The 23,167-nt window shown below is 38.7% G+C and overlaps 1 long non-coding RNA gene across 2 annotated transcripts; it reads right to left on the minus strand.

The window, feature by feature from the left end:
- Positions 1-1,656: 1,656 nt before the first annotated feature.
- On the minus strand, positions 1,657-18,487 carry LOC104085952 (uncharacterized). Of its 2 annotated transcripts, XR_683989.4 has the most exons (4): positions 18,191-18,487; positions 13,588-13,695; positions 9,548-9,612; positions 1,657-9,085 (listed from the first exon to the last, which is right to left on the minus strand). It is a non-coding gene; the product is annotated as an uncharacterized lncRNA (long non-coding RNA). The 2 variants fall into 2 exon arrangements; XR_011415933.1 differs by lacking the exons at positions 1,657-9,085; positions 9,548-9,612 and adding an exon at positions 10,046-13,210 and having other exon boundaries at positions 18,191-18,485.
- Positions 18,488-23,167: the final 4,680 nt, after the last annotated feature.

Genomic DNA, 23,167 nt, shown 5'->3' on the forward strand with positions numbered 1-23,167 from the left:
TGGCTAAAGATAAGGACAAATTTTGTGCAAAAATGGTGTGTACCTCTTCTGTCCATAGCTGAAAGGTACTAGGTTTTCACATGAAAGAGGAAAAGGAAGAAGGGGTGGGGGCAGCGGTCAAATGTTCAGCGTTGGATTTTTGGGTGAAAATTCAATCTAATTAATTGGAGATATTTTGGAATACAAAATAGGGTAATTTCAGATTGGGCTAAAGTTTTGGACTGACTTAGAAGGCTATGGAAAAATGATTTTGGACTGAGTTTCGGCCTTTGGATGGGCTTAAAAGTGGGTCAAATCAGTTTTTAAACACTTTTTTATTTCTGGAAGTATTTGACAAGGAAAAATATGGTTTAAAAAAAGTTAAAATCTACTTAAAAAAGTCAAACCTAATAAGTTGGGTACCCAATTTTTTCAAAATTGACTTAAAAATTATATTATTTTGACCAAAAATATTACATTCTTATCCCTTATAATTTTTCTTAATCCCGAAATTATCCCTCGCTAGAAAACCCTAAAACATATTATCTTTTTCTTTTTTCCATTCTTGTTGCAGCCTCTGCTTTCTTCTTCCTCTTCTTCCATAACTTTCCTCTCTTTTCCTTTTATTTCTTTCTTTACTCTTTCATTCATTATTTTCCCCTCTTTTTTCTTTCCTTTCTTTATGACAGGCAATTGACGCAAGAGAGAGATTGTTATTATATGTTATTTGACAGGCAATTGACGCATTTGACAGGCAATTTTAGTCAAATTATTATTATAAGTTATTTAAATAAATAATTTATATATATTAAAAGTAATTTTATCTAATCATTGAGAACTTAACGAGAACTAGACATAAATCAATTTGTATAGGAATCAATTTAGCATTAAAAACTTATAATAATTAGTTTCTTTTTAGTGTTACCAGCTTTAAGGATATTTCAGTCATTTTGACAGAAAAAGTGCTTAGTATCATTTTTTTATCAAACACTTTAATAACTTTTTTTTAATTTTAGCACTTTTATCCAAACACGTAACTGCTTAGTTATAATATAAATTCCAGCACTTAAAAAATATTTTAAATATTTATGCTTAAAAATTACCTTTTTAAGTCAATCCAAACGGACAGAAGGCTAGCAGCCCATTTTGCTGGGTCTAGGCATGTAGGATGCGGCTAATCTGGTGAGCTTTTCCCTTTCCTCTTTTAACTTTCTTTGGGCGTCTAGTTTTGATAAAATATTCTAATAACCATATTATATAATACTACGTAATGTAAACATATAAAAATAAATAGCCTTTACACTAATTGATATGTATAAACTATAAACCTATAATGTTCTTGGAACAAGTATCTATAAAGCGTAGGATTAAAGAAACATTACTATTTAATTAAATAAAGAAAAATGATATGCTTTTTACAAATGGCGATAAGAATGAAATTAAAAGTAATAATAATAACAACAACAACAATAATAATAATAATAATATAGTACTAATAATAATAATAATAATAATAATAATAGAAATAATAACAATAATGAAAATAATGATACTAATTAGGTTTATCTTGGGATAACAACTGTAAAATAATTATTCTTAAATTACCAGTAATATTAGAAGCTTAAAAAATTATTAGGAAGAAAGAAGGGACAAAATTGGATGCCAACAACAACCAACTCAATAAGTAACAAATCTAACTTTCTGAAAGTAGAGACAAGTCCAAATATTACGATCCACTTTCAACATTTAACAGTACGAAAAGCTACAGAAGATATGACAATGATAACTCAAATATTTCTATTGTACAAATGAAGGTACAAGAACTAAAACATGCTTTCAACAAGAACTTACACATGCTTTCGAAAAAAACTTAGACATGCTTTCAGATTTCACAACAAAAATTAATACATAACAGGGCAGATCCAGCCCACACGCAAATAAAACAGGGCAGATCCAGCCCTAATGCAAGTAAACATCGCAGATCTAGCCCAAATGTCATAACTGCTAGCATTGCGCCCAATGTGGGTGTGGAGACTCAGGAGGGGCCGATCCAGCCCAAGCGCTATAATAAGTCAAATCTTGGCATAAAGCAATAAAGCATGTTGCGGTGTGCAGCACAATCCCATAAGTATCACTCACAATAGGCCCTCAGCCCCACTCAGTCATCAACCTCTCTAGTCTCTCGGGCTCACCAGAATCACTATAATCAGCCCACAAATGATGATATGATATAACATATAAAGACAATAGAGACTAAGATAAAATATACAAGTAATAACTGTGACTGTGTACAAATTGACAAATTAAGCAATTAGTTCTACAGCAAAGAACGATCACTGTAGGTCCCAATGGTACCATCATATAGCTTAAGCAGGGTTTCTAACATGGCGGACAACTCAATAGATATAACACATGGTGAAAATACGGGTAACAACAAGATTTAACAACTATTAATTTCAATGGAATCGACCAAGTCACAATTCTCATAGTGCACGACTGCATGCCCGTCATATAGCATATGCGTCACCTCAACACTAATCACATAACACAAAACTCGGGGTTTCACACCCTCAGAACCAATCTTAGAAGTGTTAATTACCTCAAACTGTACGAAACTCTACTCCAACAAGCTCTTGCCTCATGAAACGGCCTCCAAATGCCTCGAATCTAGCCACAAATAGTTCGATACAATCAATACAAGTTAAAGGAATCAATTTCATATGAAATTACTAAGCTTTTAATTAAAAGTCAAAAATCCACTCATAAGTCGGTCCCCGGGCTCACGTTTTGGAATATAATAAAAGTCACAAAATACGGAAACACATTCCACCATGATTCCAACTATACTAAATTTACCGAAATCCAACAAACATCAACACTCAAATTCCAAATTTCAACTCTCAAAATCCCTAGCCACAAACCCCCAAATTACACCTTAAAACCACACAATCTAGGTGCAGAATTCAATGGGGAAACATAACTATTCAATAAATTTAACCACAGGTGACTTACCTCAAGAAACCCCTCGAAACTCCTCTCACTCATCGCCTAATCCCGAGCTTGAAATGTTAAAAATGAAGAAAAATTCGGAAACCTTCGAATTTAAACATTGCCCAGTCATTTCGGCACCTGCGGGGCCTGGGCTCGCACCTGCGCATCCGCTTTTGTGGAAAAATCACGCTCCTGTGGAACTCACTTAACTGGTGACCCATCGACTACGGTCCCATCCTTGCACCTACGGGATCGCATCTGCGAGCCTTCTCCGCATCTGCGACACCCCTGCTGCCTAGCCAAATCCGCTTCTATGGTCAACTCCTTTCGCGTCTATTACCACTGTATAACCCTTCCATGGCCACACCTGCGCTCCTTTGCTCGCACATGCGTCCAAAGCTCCATAGGTGCTATTGCACCAAAAGACTCCTAGGTTCACCGATCTTTCAAACTCCGAATTCGATTCGTTAACTATCCAAACTCCACCCAAGGCCCTCGAGACCTCAACCAATTATACCATCAAGTCCTAAAATACGATACGAACTTAGTCGAGTCCTCAAACAACATCAAAAATATGAATCGCACCCTAATTCAAGCCTATTGAAGATAAGAAATTCTAACTTCTATAAACGACGTCGAAACCTATCAAATCACGTCTGATTGACTTCAAATTTTGCACATAAGTCTCAAATGACACCACAAACCTACTCCAACTCCCAAAACACTAACCCCAGCCTGGTAACTGCAAAGTCCAATCTCGGTCAAACTTCTAAATTTTTTGACTTTCGCCATTTCAAGCCTAAATCAATCACGGACCTCTATATCACTAACCGGACACGCTCCTAAGTCCAAAATCACCTAACGAAGCTAAAGAAACCATCAAAACTCCATTCTAGAGTCGTCTACACATAAGTTAACATCCGATTAACATTTTCAACTTAAGGTTCCAACCTTGAGATTAAGTGGCTCAATTCATTCCAAAACCACTTCAGACCCAAACAAACTTCTCAGGCAAATCACATAACAAAATTTAAGCATGGAATGAACTACAAATAGAGGAACATGGCTACAACTCTGAAAACGACCGGCCGGATCGTTCCATCCTCCCCCTCTTAAACAAACGTTCGTCCTCGAACGGGTCTAGAAACGTACCTGGAGTCTCAAATAGGCGTGGATATTTCCTTCGCATATCCCGCTCGGTCTCTCAAGTAGCCTGCTTAACTGGCTGACCTCTCAACTGCACCTTCACCGAAGCTATGTCTTTTGACCTTAACTTTCGGACCTGCCGATCCAAAATGGCCACTGGCTCCACATCATAAGTCAAATCCCCATCCAACTGAACCATGCTAAAATTCAAAACATGAGACGGATCGCCGACATACTTCTAGAGAATAGAAACATGAAACACTGGATGAACACTCGACAAACTAGGTGGCAGGGCAAGCTTGTAAGCCACCTTTCCAGTTCTCTGAAGTACCTCAAATGGCTCAATATACCGAGGTCTCAACTTTCCATTCTTTATGAACCTCATAACACCCTTCATGGGTGAAACCTTCAGAAGTACCTTCTCCCCAATCATGAAAGAAACATCACGAACAGTCCTATCGGGGTAACTCTTCTGTCTAGACTGCGTCGTGCGAAGCCGATCCTGAATCAATCTGACCTTGTCCAAAGCATCTTGAACCAAGTCAGTACCCAATAGCCTAGCCTCACCTGGCTCAAACCAAGCCATCGGAGATCGACACTTCCACCCATACAAAGTCTCATACGGAGCCATTAAATGCTCGACTGGTAGCTGTTTTTGTAAGCAAACTCCGCAAGAGGCAGAAATTGATCCCAAGAACCCCCAAAATCAATGACACAAGCGTGTAAGATGTCCTCCAATATCTAAATAGTGCGCTCTGATTGTCCGTTCATCTGAGGGTCAAATGTTGTGCTCAAATCAACCTGGGTCCCCAACTCTCGCTGCATGGCTCTCCACAACTGCGATGTAAAGTGCGTGCCCCAATCTGAAATGATAGACAGTGGCACGCTGTGAAGGCGAACAATCTATCATATGTAAATCTCAGCCAACCACTCCGAAGAGTAAGTAGTCCCAACTGGAATGAAGTGCTCGTACTTGGTCAGCCGATCCAAAATCACCTAAATATCATCAAACTTCCTCGAAGTGCTTGGGAGCACAACTACAAATTCCATGGTGATACGCTCTTATTTCCACTCTAGAATATCGAGCCTCTGAAGCAATCTGCCCAATCTCTAATGCTCGTACTTTACCTGCTGACAGTTAAGGAACCTAGCTACATACCCCACTATATCCTTCTTGATACTCCTCCACTAGTAGTGTTGCCTCACGTCCTGGTACATCTTCGTGGCACCCAAATGAGTGGAATACCATGAATAGTAGGCCTATTCAAGAATCAACTCATGTAGCCCATCTACATTAGGTACACAAATCCGACCTTGCATCCTTAATAGTAACATCCTTGGCATCACCATACTGAACTGTGTCCTTTAGGACAGACAAATTAGGATCATCGTAATGGCGCTCTCTGATGCGATCATATAAGGAAGACTGATAAACCACACAAACTAGAACCCGACAGGGTTCCGAAACATCTAATCTCACGAACTGGTTGGCCAAGGCCTGAACATCAACTGCAAGCGGTCTCTCACCAACAGGAATTAATGCAAGGCTACCCATACTCACCGACGTTCTACTCAAGGCATCGGCCACCACATTGGTATTCCCGGGATGATACAGAATAGTGATATCATAGTCCTTGAGCAGCTCCAACCATCTACGCTGCCTCAAATTTGGATCTTTTTTTTTCAACAAGTGTTGAAGACTCTGATGATCCGTAAATACCTCACAAGACACACCGTAGAGATAATGCCTCCAAATCTTCAATGCATGAACAATGGCAACCAACTCTAAATTGTGGATGGGGTAGTTATTCTCATGAGTCTTCAACTGATGCGAAGCATAAGTGATCACTCTACCCTCCTACATTAAGACACACCCAATACCGATCCGAGAAGCATCACAATACACTGTATAAAAACCTGAAGCTGAAGGTAAAACTAGAACTAGAGTTGTGGTCAAGGCAGTCATGAGCTTCTGAAAGCTCTCTTCACACTCATTCGACTACATGAAATTAGCACCGTTCTGGGTTAATTTGGTCAAAATGCAATAGACGAGAAACCCTCTACGAATCGATGATAATAACTGACTAAGCCAAGAAAGCTCCGAATCTCCGTAGTTAATGATGGCCTGGGCCAACTCTGAACCGCCTCTATCTTCTTCGGATCCACCTTAATCCTCTCACTGGACACCACATGCCCCAAGAACGCCATTGAACTAAGCCAAAACTCACACTTGGAGAACTTGGCATAAAGCTTAACCTCCCTCAGCCATCGTAGCACAATCCTCAAATGTTGGGTATGCTCCTCCTAGCTACGAGTGTACACCAGGATATCATCAATGAATACTACGACAAATGAGTCGAGATAAGACTGAAATACATTCTTCATCAGATGCATGAATGTTGTTGGGGTGTTGGTCAGCCCAAAAGACATCACAAGGAACTCATAATGACCATAACGGGTCCTAAATGATGTCTTTAAAATATCTGAGTCCCAAATATTCAACTGGTGATACCCATATCTCAAATTAATCTTAGAGAACACCCTCTCTCCCTGAAGCCAGTCAAATAGATTATCAATGCGCGGCAAAGGATACGTGTTCTTGATTGTAACTCTATTCAACTGCCTATAGTCGATGCACATATGTATAGTACCATCCTTCTTCTTCACAAACAGAACCGGTGCACCCCAAGGCGAATACTAGGCCTAATAAACCCATTATCAAAAAGTTCATGAAGTTGTTCTTTCAATTCCTTCAACTTAACCGGTGCCATACGATACAGAGGAATAGAATATGCTGAGTGTACGACACCAAGTCAATATCCTAATCGGGCGGCATGCCCGGCAGATCTGTAGGAAACATATCCAGAAAGTCTCATACTACCGGAACAGAGTCAACAGTAGGGGTATCAGCACCAAAATCTCCCACAAAGGCCAAATAAGATAAGCAGCCCTTCCCAACCATCTGTTGGGCTTCCAAATATGAAATCACTCTGCTGGGAACATAGTATAGCGAACCCCTCAACTCGATCCTTGGCAAACACAGTATTGCCAATGTCATGGTCTTAGTGTGACAATCCAGAATAGCATGACATGGAGATAACCAATCCATACCCAAGATCATGTCATAATAAATCATACTAAGCAATAAGAGATCAACTCTCATCTCCAATTCCCAATAGTCATTACAGACGACCGATTTACACTGTCCTCAACAATAGTATAGCCCACCGGTGTAGATATATGAACATGTGAAACTAAGGACTCACAGGGCATATCCAAATAACGAGTAAAATAAGAGGACACATAAGAATAAGTAGAATTAGTGTCAAATAGTACAGAAGCATCACTGTGGAATACTGAGATAATACATGTGATCACTGCATCTGAAGCAATAACATCTGGACTGGCAGGAATAACATAGAATCGGGCCTGACCGCCACTTAATTAGCCTCCCATTTAGGGCGACCTCTAGCTGCCTGGCCTCCACCCCTAGCTGGCTGGGCGGGTGGTTAAGTAACTGGTTCTGAAGTCATAGCCTGACTCCTCTACTGCCCCGGACCTCTCGTAAGGTGGGGATAGAACCTATTCACATGACCCAACTCTCCACACTCGAAATATCACCTCTTGGAAAATGGTGGCAAATACTGAGGCGGACCCCAAGAATAAGAATAACTACAAGAAGAACCTGGTGCTGAGGAACCCTCAACTGAAAGTGCACGAGATGAACTCTGAGTTGGGAGGGCACTGAGGAATGACTGACCCGGTATAGCACTGTATGAACAATAACTGGATGATGCACCATGATGGACAGGACGAGACATTGAAGTGGACCTATAAGGATGACCCCTGCCGTGGTAGAATTGACCCCTAGAAGGAACACCGCTGAAACCACCCGATCCACAAGGCCTCTTGACCTCTCTCTCCACACTCTCTTGACTACAGACCATCTCTAATCATCGAGAAATATCAACCACCTCGTCGAATTGAACACCAGATACACCCTCTCGCGTCATAACAAAATACAACTGATAGGTGAGGCCATCAATGAACCTCCTTATCCTTTCCCTCTTAATGGGAACCAACTAAACTGCGTGACTAGCCAACACTGAAAATCTTATCTCATACTGGGTCACAGACTGGCCGTCCTGGTGTAGCTGCTCGAATTGCCTGCACATCTCCTTCCTACGAGTCGGTGGCATAAACTTCTCCAAGAAGAGAACGGAGAACTCATGCCATAATAGTGGTGTAGCGCTGAATGGCCTGCTCCTCTCATAGGCCTCCCACCATCTTAAGGCAACCCCAGTAAACTGAAAAGTAATGAACAAGACAACACTGGTTTGTAGAATACCCGTCACGCAAAGAATTCACTGACACCTATCAAAGAAGTTTTTCGGGCATCCTCAAACTCAGCTCCACTGAATGATGGAGGCTGGAGCCTCCTAAATCTCTCTAGTCTCCTCTACTCATCATCAGTCATAACGGGACCCACCTGGGTCTGAGCAGTTGCAACCGGTTGGGCTGGCGATACCCCCGACGTCTGAAGTTGCTGCATTACCTGCTCTGGCGTATGGGCGGCAAGAGTCTGAGTACCTCCCCCGGCCTGAGAAATGGTTGGCGCGGTATGAATAGAAACTGCCTGAGCAAGGAAAGTGCACACAGTCAAAATCTGAGCCAAAGCCTCCTGAAGGCCTGGAATCACATTGGTCATAGCTGGTGCCTGAGCCGGCCCCAGTAGCTCAACCACCTATGGAACCTGATCTTGAACTGGAGCAACTGGTGGATCTGCAGATGTTGATCTAGCTGATGTACGAGTTGCACCTCTGCCCCTACCACGACCCCTACCACGACCTCAGCCTCTTGTGGCCCTTACTAGTGGTACTGGTGACTGACCATCCTGTCCGGTAGCATGTGTACTCACAATCTGTGAGAGAATAGAATAACTGAAGTTTATCTCCCGGAATCAACACATCTGCACGACAAGAAAACAAGAATGTGAAGTTTCATAAGGGTACGACAGCCTCTCAAAGATAAGTACAAACGTCTCCGTACTGATCCACAAGACTCTACTAAACCTACTCATGACTCGTGGGACCAATATAACCTAGGCTCTGATACTAACTTATCACAACCCAAAGCTTAGTCTGTCGTGATGGTGCCTAACATAGTACTAAGCAAACCGACACCTCAAAACATTTCTAGCACTTTTAAGTCTTTGAAAGATATTAAATGAGCTTAAATAAAGGAAAATATCTTAAAACAGGAAAGGAAAATCATAACTCAATACATAAGTTCTTCCCAAAACCGGGGTGTCACTAAGTACATGAGCATCTACGAAATGACAAAGTCTAGTACACTTTCTAGAAGTATGATTGAATAAATAAACTGAAAGATAAGGGTGGATAGTCAAGGTATGCGGATGCCAAGCAGCTACCTCGATGATCTCCAAAGGTTTGGCCTCTGCAAATCACCAACTATCGTAACCGGAAGTACCTGGATCTACACACGAGGTGCAGAGTGTAGAGTGAGTACAACCAACTCAATAAGTAACAAATCTAACCTTTGGACTGAAAGTAGTGACAAGTCCAATTATTACGGTCCACTTTCAACATTTAACAGTACGGGAAGTTACAGAAGATATGACAATGATAACTCAGATATTTATATTCTACTAGTATAGGTACAAGAACTTAAACATGCTTTCAACAAGAACTTAGACATGCTTTCAGATTTCACAACAAAACTTAATAGATAACAGGGCAGATCCAGCCAGGGAAGATCCAGGCCACACGCAAATAAAATAGGGCGGATCCAGTTCTAATGAAAGTAAACAGGGCAGATCCAGCCCTAATGTCATAACTGATAGCATTGCACCTCTATGGGTGTGCAAACTCTGGAGGGGCCGATCTAGCTTAAGCGCTATAATAAGCCAAATCCTGGCATAAATAAAAATAATTCATGTTGTGGCGTGCAACCCTGATGCCTTAATTATCACTCACAATAACCCCTCAGCCTCACTTAGTCAACAACCTCTCCAGTCTCTCGGTCTCATCAGAATCATGATAATCAGCCCACAAATGATGATATGATATAGCATGTAAAGAGAAGAGAGACTCAGACATAATATGCAAGTAATAATTCGGACTGTGTACAAATTGACAGATTAAGCAATTAGTTCTAGAACAAAAAATGACCATTATGGGTCCCAATAGCCCCATCATATACCTAAGCAGAGTTTCTAATATGACTGACAACTCAATAGATCTAACACATGGTGAAAATACGGGTAACAACAATATTTAACAACTATTCAGTTCCATGGAATCGACCAAGTCACAATTTTCATGGTGGACGCCTACATGCTTGTCACTTAGCACATGCGTTACCTCAACACCAATCACATAACATGAAATTCGGGGTTTCACACCCTCAGAACCAAGCTTAGAAGTATTACTTACATCAAACTGTGCGAAACTCTACTCCAACAAGCCCTTGCCTCGCGAAACAGCCTCCAAATTCCTCGAATCTTGCTACAAATAGTTCGATATAATGAACACGAGCTAAAGCAATCAATTCCATATGAAATTACTAAGCTTTTAATTAAAAGTCAAAAAGTCCACTCAAAGGTCGGCCCCGGGGTCCAATAAATGTCAAAAAATCCAGAAACCCATTCCGCCACGAGTCCAGCCATATTACATTTGTCAAACTCCAGCACCAAATAGACACCCAAATCCCAAATTTCAACTCTCCAAATCCCTAGCCCCAAACCTTCAAATTACAACTCAAAACCACATAATCTATGTGGTAAATTCAATGAGGAAACATAATTATTGAATAAATCTAACCACAAGTGACTTACCTCAAGAAATCTCTAGAACTTCTTCTCAAAAATGGCTTAATCCCGAGCTTGAAATGTTTAAAATGAAGAAAATCTTGGAACCCCTCGAATTTAAACTCTGCCCAGTAATTTCCGCACCTGCGAAGCATGGCCTCGCACATGCGCATCCGCTTTTGCGGAAAACTCATGCTCATGCAGAACCCACTCAAGTGGCAACCCATCACATATGCGGTCCCATCCTCGCACCTGCGGGACATCATCTGCGAGCCTTCTCCGTATATGTGACGCCCCTACTACCTAGCCAAATCTGCTTCTGCAGTCAACCTCGCGCAGATGCACATCCACATTTATAGAACTCCTTCTGTGCCTACAACCAATGCACAACCCTTCCGTGGTTGCACCTGTGCTCCTTTGCTCGCACTTGCGACCAAAGCTCCGCATGTGCGATTGCACCAGAAGACTCCCACCTTCAATAATATTTCAAACTCCAAATTCGATCTGTTAACCATCCGAACTCTACCCGAGGCCCACGGGACCTCAACCAATTATACAATCAAGTCCTAAAACACGATACACACTTAGTCAAGCCCTTAAATCACATCAAACAATATCAAAAACATGAATCGCATCCCAAATCAAGCCTATTGAAACTAAGAAATTCCAACTTCTACAAACGATGCCGAAACCTATCAGATTACGCCTGATTGTACTCAAATCTTACTCACAAGTCGTAAATGAAACCACAGACCTAATCCAACTCTCGGAACCCCAATCCGAGCCTGGTAACTACAAAGTCCACTCTCGGTCAAACTTCTAAATTTCCTGTTTTCACCATTTCAAGCCTAAATCAACCACGGACCTCCAAATCACTAAGTTGACACGCTCCTAAGTCCAAAATCACCCAACGGAGCTAACGGAACCATCAAAACTGTATTTCGGAGTTGTCTACACATACGTCAACATTCATTCCAAAACCTTTCCGGATCCGAACTAACTACCCTGGCAAGTCACATAACAAAATTTAAGCGGGGAATGAATAGTAAATAGGAGAACAGGGCTACAACTCTCAAAGGGATCGGTCGGGTCGTTACACTTTCTATGTTTCATCACGTTTGGTTTCCAGTTTGATTCCTAGATGTTTAAAGCGGATTTGTTTATTACACCCCATCTAGTACCTATGTTGCAAAAATACCAACCCTTTAGGAGACTCCTCCAAATAAACGAGGTTAGATTTTCCCCTAGTAGCCGCATATTTAGTGTCACGGCCCAAAATTCACATGTCGTGATGGTGCCTATCTCAATACTAGGAAAGCCGATAACCTCAATAAAACACTATAATCTTTTAAGTTTGAAAGCAGAATATTTAAATTTAATAGAAAATCCCACAAATACTGATATAAATACACTCTCAATAACCGGTGTCACTGAGTACATGAGCATCTAAATGATAACATAGCATGACTAATACAAACAATGTCTGGAAATATAGAACAATACAAATAACTGAAAAGAAAGAGAGTCAAGGTTTGCGGACGCCAATCAGCTACCTCGATAGTCTCTAACAGATAGAACTCTGAAATCTAGCAACCGCCGTATCCGGAAGTACTTGAATCTAAACACGAAGTGCACAGTGTAGTTTGGGCCGAAGTAGTGACGAGCTCAATAGGTACATTCCAATACAGGAATGACAGTACAAAAATATAGGCATATTCTCAAGTTCAACAAATAATCCTAATACAAGTAAAAAATATAAATTAAGCATGATATGAGGAATATGACATCTCTATATATACATGCTAAAATATATGTTGTATGTGATGTATCACAATGGAGACCTCGTGTCCTCACACTCTCAGAATACTCGATCACTCAATATTGTATAAGGCCAATCCAACCCAGGGAAGATTCATCCCCAAATATATATCACTGACACTCAGTACTGTATAAGGCCAATCCATCCCAGTGAAGATCTATACTCAAATATATATAATTAGGCAATATCCATGCCTATGGAATATCCATCCCTCAATATAAATGCTTCGGGTAAGATTCCTGCTCAGGGAAGATCCATCCCTCAATATAAAATCAACTGCGCTCACTATGTGGGGTGCAGACTTCGGAGGGGCTTCTTCAGCCCAAACGCTATAAAAGCCAGATCTAGGTATAAATAAATAAAATATGTTGCAACGTGCATCCCAATCCCATAAATATCTCTAACAATCTCCAGTGTCTCGGGCTCACAATGACATGAAAATCAACCTGACATAATGATATGAAGTATCAATGAATGACAACAGAGACTAAGATCTGATATGCAAATGATAGATGTGACTGAGTACAAAATTATAAATTTAAACAAGTAATTCAATAGCAATAAGACCTTTGTGGGTCCCAAAAATACTAGCACGTAGCCTAAACATGATCTTTAACATGAGTCTCAGTTCAATTTCCTCTAACATGTGGAGGATATGTATAATTATTTGATTATGCAACTCCACAGAATCAATTAAGTAATAATTTCTATGGTGCACGCCCACACGTCCATCACCTAGCATGTGTGTCACCTCCATACAATTCACATAACACGTAATTTAGGGATTTATATCCTCAGAACAAAGTTTAGAAGTGTTACTTACCTCAAAACACGTTAACTCAATCCAGTTGTAAGCCTTTTCCGCGATTATCTAACTCCGAATGGCTCGAATCCATATGAATATTTCCTTGAAAATCCCTCGGCAAAATCGCTACAAACCAAAATTTCTCGATTCAGATCTTTAGTGATATTAAAACCTCCAACTACTCTTACAACTTCGAGCTATATCAACATAATTCAATTGGACCAAAATTAGTAAAATTTCCAGGTTTTAGGTCATTTAGGCATTTTATCAAACACCTAGAGTGCATAAATATCTACATCTCTAAACCATGAAATTGGTTCATCCAACTACCACCATTTACCAACAATTTTATAACTTCCAATCATCACATGCGTGACCATTCATCTACACCCAACCAACAAAATTACATCAATCAATCACCTTTCAATCTCTATCATGGCTATGTATTTAAATTAAGAATTTATGACTTCCAATCACTATACCATGAGTTCCAATACTTAATTCATACTCATATTCTCATAATAGATCCGTACATGTAAGTCTAAGGGTGTAGGATTACCTTTTTGGAAGAAATCTTGCAAAACCCTCCATTGAGTTCTTGAAGAAATTTCTTGAAGCTTTTAAGTATTTTATGTATAGATTTCATCAATACTAGTGTAGAAATAATGGAATTTTATACCAAGATAACGGGGATTACTTACCCTAAAGAAGAGAGGAGTTGGTGGTCTTGAGTGACTGGAGACGAGCTCCAAAATTCATCCAAGTGAAGTGGGGAAAATGAACCCCAAAATTGTATTTATAGGCCCAAGTTTCTGGGTTTCGTATTCGGCCCCGGATGCTATGGTAGTACTTCTTTCGGATGCGGCCCCGGTGCTTCGCATTCCCTGTTCACTCCTCTACCAGCCTTTGGTAATTTGGTCATAACTTCTTGTAAGAATGTCCAATGACAAACGGTTTGAAGCATTAGAAACTAGACTCAAAGATCTTTCATTTGATAGGTTGTCCACCACATAATTTTCTTATATATATATATGTAGATGTTCTAATCCAAAGTTAGGTCTTGTGCTGAAACATATCAAATCGATCCAGAATGACCTCAAATTTTGCACACAAGTCGTAAATGACATAACGAAGCTATTCAAATTTTCATCAGCAGCGACCGACCATCGTCTGACGCATATTTAATGCCTTGGTAACTGAACCAACGGGACATCTATCATGTACATCATGGTCGGGCTCGATGCAAACGTCAGTGTATATCTAGTCATGCCGTTGGAAAATTATGTCGTTTCTCGCCACATCCTTTTCGAGAAATGAGGGGCCTACCTGTATATGGTCAAAACCATTTTTGACCTTCGTATGATTAGTCAAGATTGGAACATAATGGACAGAAGGTCGTCTTCATAATATCGAGATGAGATCTGAAGCCAGGATGCCGAGCTCAAGTTTCAGGGACCAATCAAATACCGAGCTCGAAGTCATTATCGAGCTCGAGTCCAAATCGAACTATGATGTAAAATGGTGTTATCGAGCTCAAGAGTCAGAGACCGACCAATACCGAGACCGAGTCAATACCGGGCCTCGAGTCAATATCTAGCTCGAGTCAATATCGAGCTCTTAATCTGGAGATCGACCAATACCAAATCCGATCAAGATCGAGCTAAGAGACAAGAGCGCACTAAGGGAGAGAATCTCGGCGGGAATTAAGGAAAAGCCAATTAACTAATCTATCATGGGAGTCTCACTATGTATTTTTTATATCTAAAATAAGATTTTCTCCACTATAAGAAGAATGGCTATCATTTCTGTAAGGGAGATCAAGGCATCTACACACTCCCATATTGAAAAGATTATTGATATTCATATAGAGATTATTCTTTTTTGAGCTTTTCCCGAATCATCCCAAAACCAAACTTGAATGGGACGCTAATTCTTAAAACGACAAGTCGGGTCGTTACATTTAGTGAATAAAATCCTAACCCATAGGGAGTTTGTATTGTTATGAATTCTCCATGCTAGGCTAGTTAGTAGGGCCAGGTTTTTGCTTTTAGCTTTCCTAATTCCTAGTCCCCCCGTGCTTTTGTATCTTGTTACAGTATTCTAATTTAGAAGATGTAGTTTACGTTTTTCTTGAGTGGAGTTCCATAAGAAGTCTCTTTGGAATTTATCAATATCTTTTAGCATCTTTATTGGTAGAAGAGAGTATTGCATGATGTGATTTGGAATACTATTTAGGGCAGAAGAAGCTAGAGTGCTTCTTCCTGCAGTGTTGACCCATTTGGCTTTCCAACTACCAAATTTTTCCCTCATTTTGTCAACAACAAATTGGTAGTCTTTAGGTTTGGGGTTGTGATTTACTATGAGAAAGCCTAAGTACGTACCAAAATTATCACTATGCTTTATATTGAAAAGGAATATAAGCTCATTTTTGTGATTTTTGAGAAATTTCGAGACACGAGTAATTTGGATTTTGCTCTATTAACTACCTAGCCTGATAATTGGCAGAAATCTTCAAGGAATTAAGGATAGCGTGAGCAATTTTGCTATTGGCTTTTCCCATTAATGTTAAATCATCAGCAAAGAATATGTGGGATAATGGGGGACTTCTTGGGGTAATATTTATTGTATCCCATCTCCTAATGTCGATTTTGTTAGGGATACAGTAGATATGCCCTTGATCCAATCTCATATTTGATAATTTGAACATATTTTTGTGAACGTTATTTTTTATAAAATATATAAGGCATTTGATATTCTTTTATCATTAGTATTAATTCCTTGATTAATTTGATAAAGTCTTTGATTAAATTTTGAGACTTGTTATCGCGATGGAGATCATGATAATGAGAGTAAAGTTTCTTATAATTTAATCTAAATTTATTCTTGATAGTAAGATTATTAGTTTGGACATTAGTAATCTAGTTAGATCAATATTTATGTGATCGTCTTTATTAAATACAGATTAGTTGATCTCATTAACTAAATCACATAGATAGATGATGCATATAGAGATATGATCATTGAACTGACTCACTGGATAATTTCTAATAGTTAGAATTACCATAAACTATCAATAGGATATTCTCTTGAAGAATGTGATGTAAGAGTTTCCTTTGACCTGAGATCATCGCATTAATTGACAGGTTATTTTATTATGCTTTGATACTGTCACACCTCCTTTTTCCCACACAACCCTATTATGAGGTTGAGTTAGAAGAGTTTTTCCAATTAAAGTGACATTTTGAAAAGAGATTATTTATTATTTAGAGCCGCCACTTGGAATTGAGTTTTGGTGTTCCAAGTCACCTTTTATTTCAATCCTTTATCAAATGGAAGGTTTGACTCTTTATTTATGGTCTACAAAAATAGAATGCTGGGTAAAGAATTCTGTTGACTGAGGGGAAGGTATGAGGCACCCCTCGAGTCCTGTGATTCTAGCACGGTCGCTTTATTGACTCATGTCCGGCTTAAATCAATTCTTGGCTATTCTTATATTTTATTGGTTATGGCTTATCTATTACCACTTAATTCATTATTATATTTTATTAACTGTTTTCACCAAGATGCAATACGCACACAAGGTATTCTTCTTTGAAGTTGGATGTTAAACCAATGTATGAGAATGTACACATGGTTAAAATATAATTATTGTAAATTTAAAGGTATCAAGATCCTTTTAATAAAATATAATGATCCTTTTATTATTTAAGCATATCAATCCAAGGTTCGGGTATGAACACATGGGCTAATAGCGTATTTAAAATATTTAATTATTTTGTCTCTTTTATATTCGAGATATTTAATTGTATATTTTTTTTATTTGGCTTAATATTTTTGGAGTTAAGTACAGTATTTATTTTACAAAAAAAAATGAGCCAACATATAGCTTCATTAACTTTGAGCGTAGAAACTTTTTTCTTATCCACTATTTGGTTTATTACTTTAAATCCATACAACCTAACTACTAATAACTTCCCAGTAATGCAGCCTCATCAATAATGTAAGAAAAATATTCAAACTACTTAAAAATAAACCTATTTATAATTATTATTTAAAGCAAAAGGTGAATTAAAGCTTTGAGAGAAGCCATGAAAAATTCCATTAAGTTGATTCTGCAGACTTGACTATTGTTAGAGCAAAGCCAAAAGCATACCTTTATACTATATTAATAAAAAAATTCTAACACACACAGATGCACTAGGAAGCAATGTAGTAAAGTTTCTTACAAAAAAAATAAGTAAAAATAAAAGAATACTTATGGAATTCTTTAACTATTTTTCCTTATGGTGAAAAAATAAAATAATATGTATGTCCCCAAACTGAATTAAAATAGCTAACATCACTCTAAAGCAATTACGATAATCTGACAAACTAATGAAACTATATTTACTACAACTTATTTTAATTAAAAAACAAAACCTTCAAGAATGCTTTATATTTTACAGAAGCTAAGCATTGTGACTAAGAAATCTTCATATTCAAAAGTAACGTAGATATTTTCATATTTAAAAGTAATGCTAAGACAGTAGCTTGTATCTCAACAAACAAATCCAGAATAGAACTAAAATCTTCCACAGATTATTGTGCACATAAAATAACTAAGAAAGAGAGGAATAAAAACCTTTGCAGTGAAGTTTTTCTATTACGAGAAAAATCCGACAATTACAATAGATGAGCGAAAATTATGACCGCGAACTGGATCCCCAAACTCGAACTGAACCTTCGTATCTCCTAAAGTTCTTTTAAAACTCTTTGAAATCTCTTCTCTCAAATCTCGTTCCCTTTTTTTCTTTTTTTTTCTGTTTCAACTGTCTCCTCTTCAAAATATTGGCCTCCCCCTTACCTTTATGTGAATGTGTGTGTGCGCAATGAGGTGAGACGTGTGAAAGACGTGAAGTGGGGAGTTGGGAAAAGATGAGAAAAGATGAGACGTGTGAAAGATGAGAAGTGGGGAGTTGGGCCTCCCCCTCTTCCTTTTTTTTTCTTTTTCTTTTTTTTGTATTTTATTTTAAAAGATACATTAAATTATGAAGATAAGAAGATTAACCAATATTTCTTATAATATAGGAAAACTATATATTTACATGTACTTTAAAAGATACTAAGAAAGATTATATAGCTTACTCATTAAAATTCTAATTAAAAGAAAGCAAATATTTTTTTGTAAAATTTCTTTTTCTCTTTATAAATAAAAATAAAATTTGTACTATAAGTATGTGAATATTTTTGTATATTATTTTTAATTTAATTTAATTATTTTTAATAAAACCTATTTAGAGTAAGATAAAAGTTTAAAATATTAAAATTAGACCTAAAATAAATATATACACTAAAATAGTATAGAATTTGGGTGTGGTAAAAAATTAGTTGTTCACAGCATGCCCCTCTTTGCTTGGAAACATGAAAAGTTTTCAGGCAAAGAAAATGAACAAGGTGACTGATTTTTGACCTCACTATTATTTAAAAAGAAAAAGAAGATAAAAGAAAAAGATGTGATCGAACCATGGTTCTAGGCAGCCTACATATCCCGGGTTATAAGAGAATCAGGTCACGTGTAGTTCAAGTGGAAAATGACTGATAGAGTATGCTTAGATGGAGAGTCAAGTGAAGTTCCGTCGAGGTTCTGATCTGTGGTTCCTACTATTACATCAAAATGAAAAGAAAATTACATACTCTTGAAATCTAAAAATTACACAATTCCTATCTAAATGCCATCTGGAGTTTTGTCTTGATTCTTAACTTGCTTCTCCCACTGACTTTAGACTGAACTTGATGCTCTCAATGCAACAGACTATAAAATATTCTCGCAGGCTTATTTCTTGATCAGATGATGAGAAAATGAATCATGACCCTATGTCTCCGCATGCATTATGTCAAAGCTGGTTGCGGTTGGTATTGAGATCAAACGTTCCACTTTCTCTGGCAAGAACCGAAATCTTATTTTTGCATATCCAACATGTGCTTTGCAGAAAAACCTACAAGTCATCACAAACAAATAAAACAAAAAAAAATTTATGCCCCAGTTTACTTGAAAAACATCATAGACTATCTTTGCTATTGCAGAATAAAGAACTGAAAAAGAAATGGAAGGCAACCAGGAGATGTAGTACCCTGTGTTGGCAATAAGATGAGGCTCGTAGCACTCTGAGATGCTACTAGGGAATGTCGTACTCTATGTTGGCGATAAAATGAGACTCGTGGCACTCTGAGATGCTATTAGGGAAAGTCGTACCATATGTTAACAATGAGAAATGCAACCAGGGGATGTAGTACCCTGTGTTGGCAATAAGGTGAGGCTCTTGGAACTCTAAGATTCTACTAGGGAATGTCGTACCCTATGTAAGCAGAAAAATGAGGCTCGTGGCGCTTTGAGATGCTATTAGGGAATGTCGTACCATATGTTAGCAATAAAATACAATCAGGGAATGTAGTACCCTGTGTTGGTAGAAAGTAATGCAGTTAGGGGATGTAGTACCCTATGTTGGCAATAAGATGAGGCTCTTGGCGCTTAAGATGCTACTAGGGAGTTTCATACCCTATGTTGGCAATACAAATGAGCCTCGTGGCACTCTGTGATGCTACTAGGGAATGTCGTACCCTATATTGGCAGAAAGTAATGCAGCAAGGGGATGTAGCACCCTGTGTTGGAAATAAGATGAGGCTCATGACACTCTGGGATGCTACTAGGGAATGTTGTACCCTATGTTGGCAATAAAATGCAACCAGGAAATGTAGTACCCTGTGTTGGTAGAAAGTAGTGCAGCCAGGGGATGTAGCACCCTGTGTTGGCAATAATATGAGGCTCGTGCCACTCTGAGATGATACTAGGGAGTGTCGTACCCTATGTTGAAAATAAAAATGAGCCTCGTGGCACTCTGGGATGCTACTAGGGAATGGTATACCCTATGTTGGTTGAAAGTAATGCAGTCAGGGGATGTAGTACCCTGTGTTGGAAATAAGATGAGGCTCGTGGAACTCTGGAATGCTACTAGGAAATGTCGTATCCTATGTTAGCAATAAGAAATGCAACCAGGGGATGTAGTACCCTGCGTTGGCAATAAGGTGAGACTCTTGGCACTCTGGGATGCTACTAGGGAATGTCGTACCCTATGTTCACAACAAGAAATGCAACCAGAGGATGTAGTACCCTATGTTGGCAATAAGATGAGGCTCGTGGCACTCTAAGATGCTACTAGGGAATGTCGTACCCTATGTTGGCAATAAAATGAGGCTCGTGGCACTCTGAGATGCTACTAGGGAATGTCATACCCTATGTTTGCAACAAGAAATGCAACCAGGGGATGTAGTACCATGTGTTGGCAATAAGATGAGGCTCGTGGCACTCTGAGATGCTACTAGAGAATGTTGTACCCTATGTTTGCAACAAGAAATGCAACCAGGGGATGTAGTACCCTGTGTTGGCAATAAGATGAGGCTCGTGACACTCTGAGATGGTACTAGGGATTGTCGTACCCTATGTTAGCAATAAGAAATGTAACCAGGGGATGTAGTACCCTGTGTTGAAAATAGGGCATTGGTTCCCTAAAATAAAACTAAAAATAAAATGATTACATGTATATTGGAAGAAAATTAAGGATTTGAGAACTTCACTTGGTGGTGTTCGTCTTTTCACGAACTGTTTCCTATAACTGTTCTGTTCCTGTTCTGAACAAAGAAAGAATCGTTAGTTTAAAAATGGAGGTCGGTTTGTGGCCTTGATTATTTCGATCTCTTGATCTCGGCTTATCTTCTTCTCAACTGCAACTAATTATTTCCTGAATACCAACTCCATTTCTGACTCCGGAGAACCTTTGGCATTTCCAAACTTTGCCATAACGGTTGGTCGTGTGGGACTTAAACTTTTTCAACTTTATTTTGCCTTTGTGGGCATTTTGTTTTTGGCTTCTTTCAAAGTTTTCCATTTCAAAGCATCGGCCAATCATGGCCAGTCGAGGTCGACTTGATGCCCTTGCCGAGGCTGGGTGCCTTTTGAATATATCAGCTCGCTTCAAAGGAGAATCCTGTAAATCGGTCTTGCCGTCTTTTCTTTGCCTTATTTTTTAAACAAAGTTAGACCGAAAAGGATTAAAAGAAGTATAAAACAATGGAAGAGAGAATGAGTTTAAAACAAAAGGTGTCCCTTTTAGGGAACAGAAAGACGGACTTATCTGGGAGTACATGCGGACTTCAATGAACATGACATGCTTTTTGGACTGGATGCCTGATCTGTGTAAACTGTCCGACTCTTAGAAACTCATCACAACTTTTGACTTGAAACCAAAAAATCTTGCTCATGGCTGTATTGATGCTATAGTTGTGTGGTTCCTCTTTTCGATCAACAGTGCCCTTTGCGAGTTTGCACTAGCTGGTCTCTCTCATTTCTCTTCTCGCCATCGCCTTATAGTTCTCTTTGCGGGTTTTCACTAACAAGACTCTCTCATTTTATTTCTCTTATTTGGTTGCATCCGATCCAAATAACCGTATTCTCTAATTCTTGAACAGTCTCGCCGATTGATCGGAAGGACTTGAAAAGATTTGGGTAAAAAGAATTTGGATTAAATTACAACTTTGGAACCTTTCGAGCGAAACCATCGCCGAACCATTGTAACATTTGCCCCAGTTTTCAGTTTTGGGGAATGTGAATTTTTTTATTTTTTTTGTGTAACCGAACCCCAGAGTGAGGTTGCCTACGTATCCTTTCGTCAGACATAGTTCAATTAACTTGAACTTATTTTGATTTTTGTTTTGTTTTTCTTCTATTTTATTTTTTATTATTTTCTTTTTTATTTTTTATTTTTCATTTTTTTTCAATCCCTTTCTTTTCTTTTTCTTTCTCATTACATACAAGGTTCCAAAGAGGGTGGCCAAGAAAAAAGTATATGGCTCAAAGGATTAGCAAAGGATTAATAGTATTTGGGTAGTGAGAATGAAAGCCTTCATCATCCCAATCAGAGAATGTTAATACCAAGTAATGAGTCAAACATAGTACCTTTTGACTGCATCTGTATGGACAGTTATATCGGGGATAATTCCTTCGATGTCTCCCAAATACAATACTCCCTTCTGGCAACACTCTTTTTACAATGCACAGACCTTTCCAATTTGGAGAAAATTTTCCTTTAGCTTCTTCATGATGCAGGAGGATGCATTTCAGAACGAGTTGCCCCACTTCAACCTTCCTTGGTCGCACTTTCTTGTTGTTGGCACGAGCTATTCTTTGTTGGTACATCTGCCCATGGCAAACTGCATCCAATCACTTTTCATCAATCATAGTCAATTTCTTCAATCGGATCTTGACACAATCTTCATCCTCAAACTCGTTTCAACAATGATCCAAAGAGAGGGAATTTCAACTTCTACTGATATCACGACTTCAGTGCCATACACCAATCAAGTAAGGGAGGTTTTCGTTTGGACTTGGTTTAGGTTTGTTGTCCTAATTCTCTGTTAATTTTCATACAAGCCTTATCTTCGGCACATTCTACTTATTGATTCATCATTTCAAGGTCTGACAGCGTTTTAGGATCTGAACATGAAGTCCGCAAGCATGTCATGTTATTAAAATCTGCATTTAATAGAACTAGAAAGAAAGTAAGAA

The sequence above is a fragment of the Nicotiana tomentosiformis genome, chromosome 5 (assembly GCF_000390325.3).
Source record: "Nicotiana tomentosiformis chromosome 5, ASM39032v3, whole genome shotgun sequence".
NCBI lineage: Eukaryota > Viridiplantae > Streptophyta > Magnoliopsida > Solanales > Solanaceae > Nicotiana > Nicotiana tomentosiformis.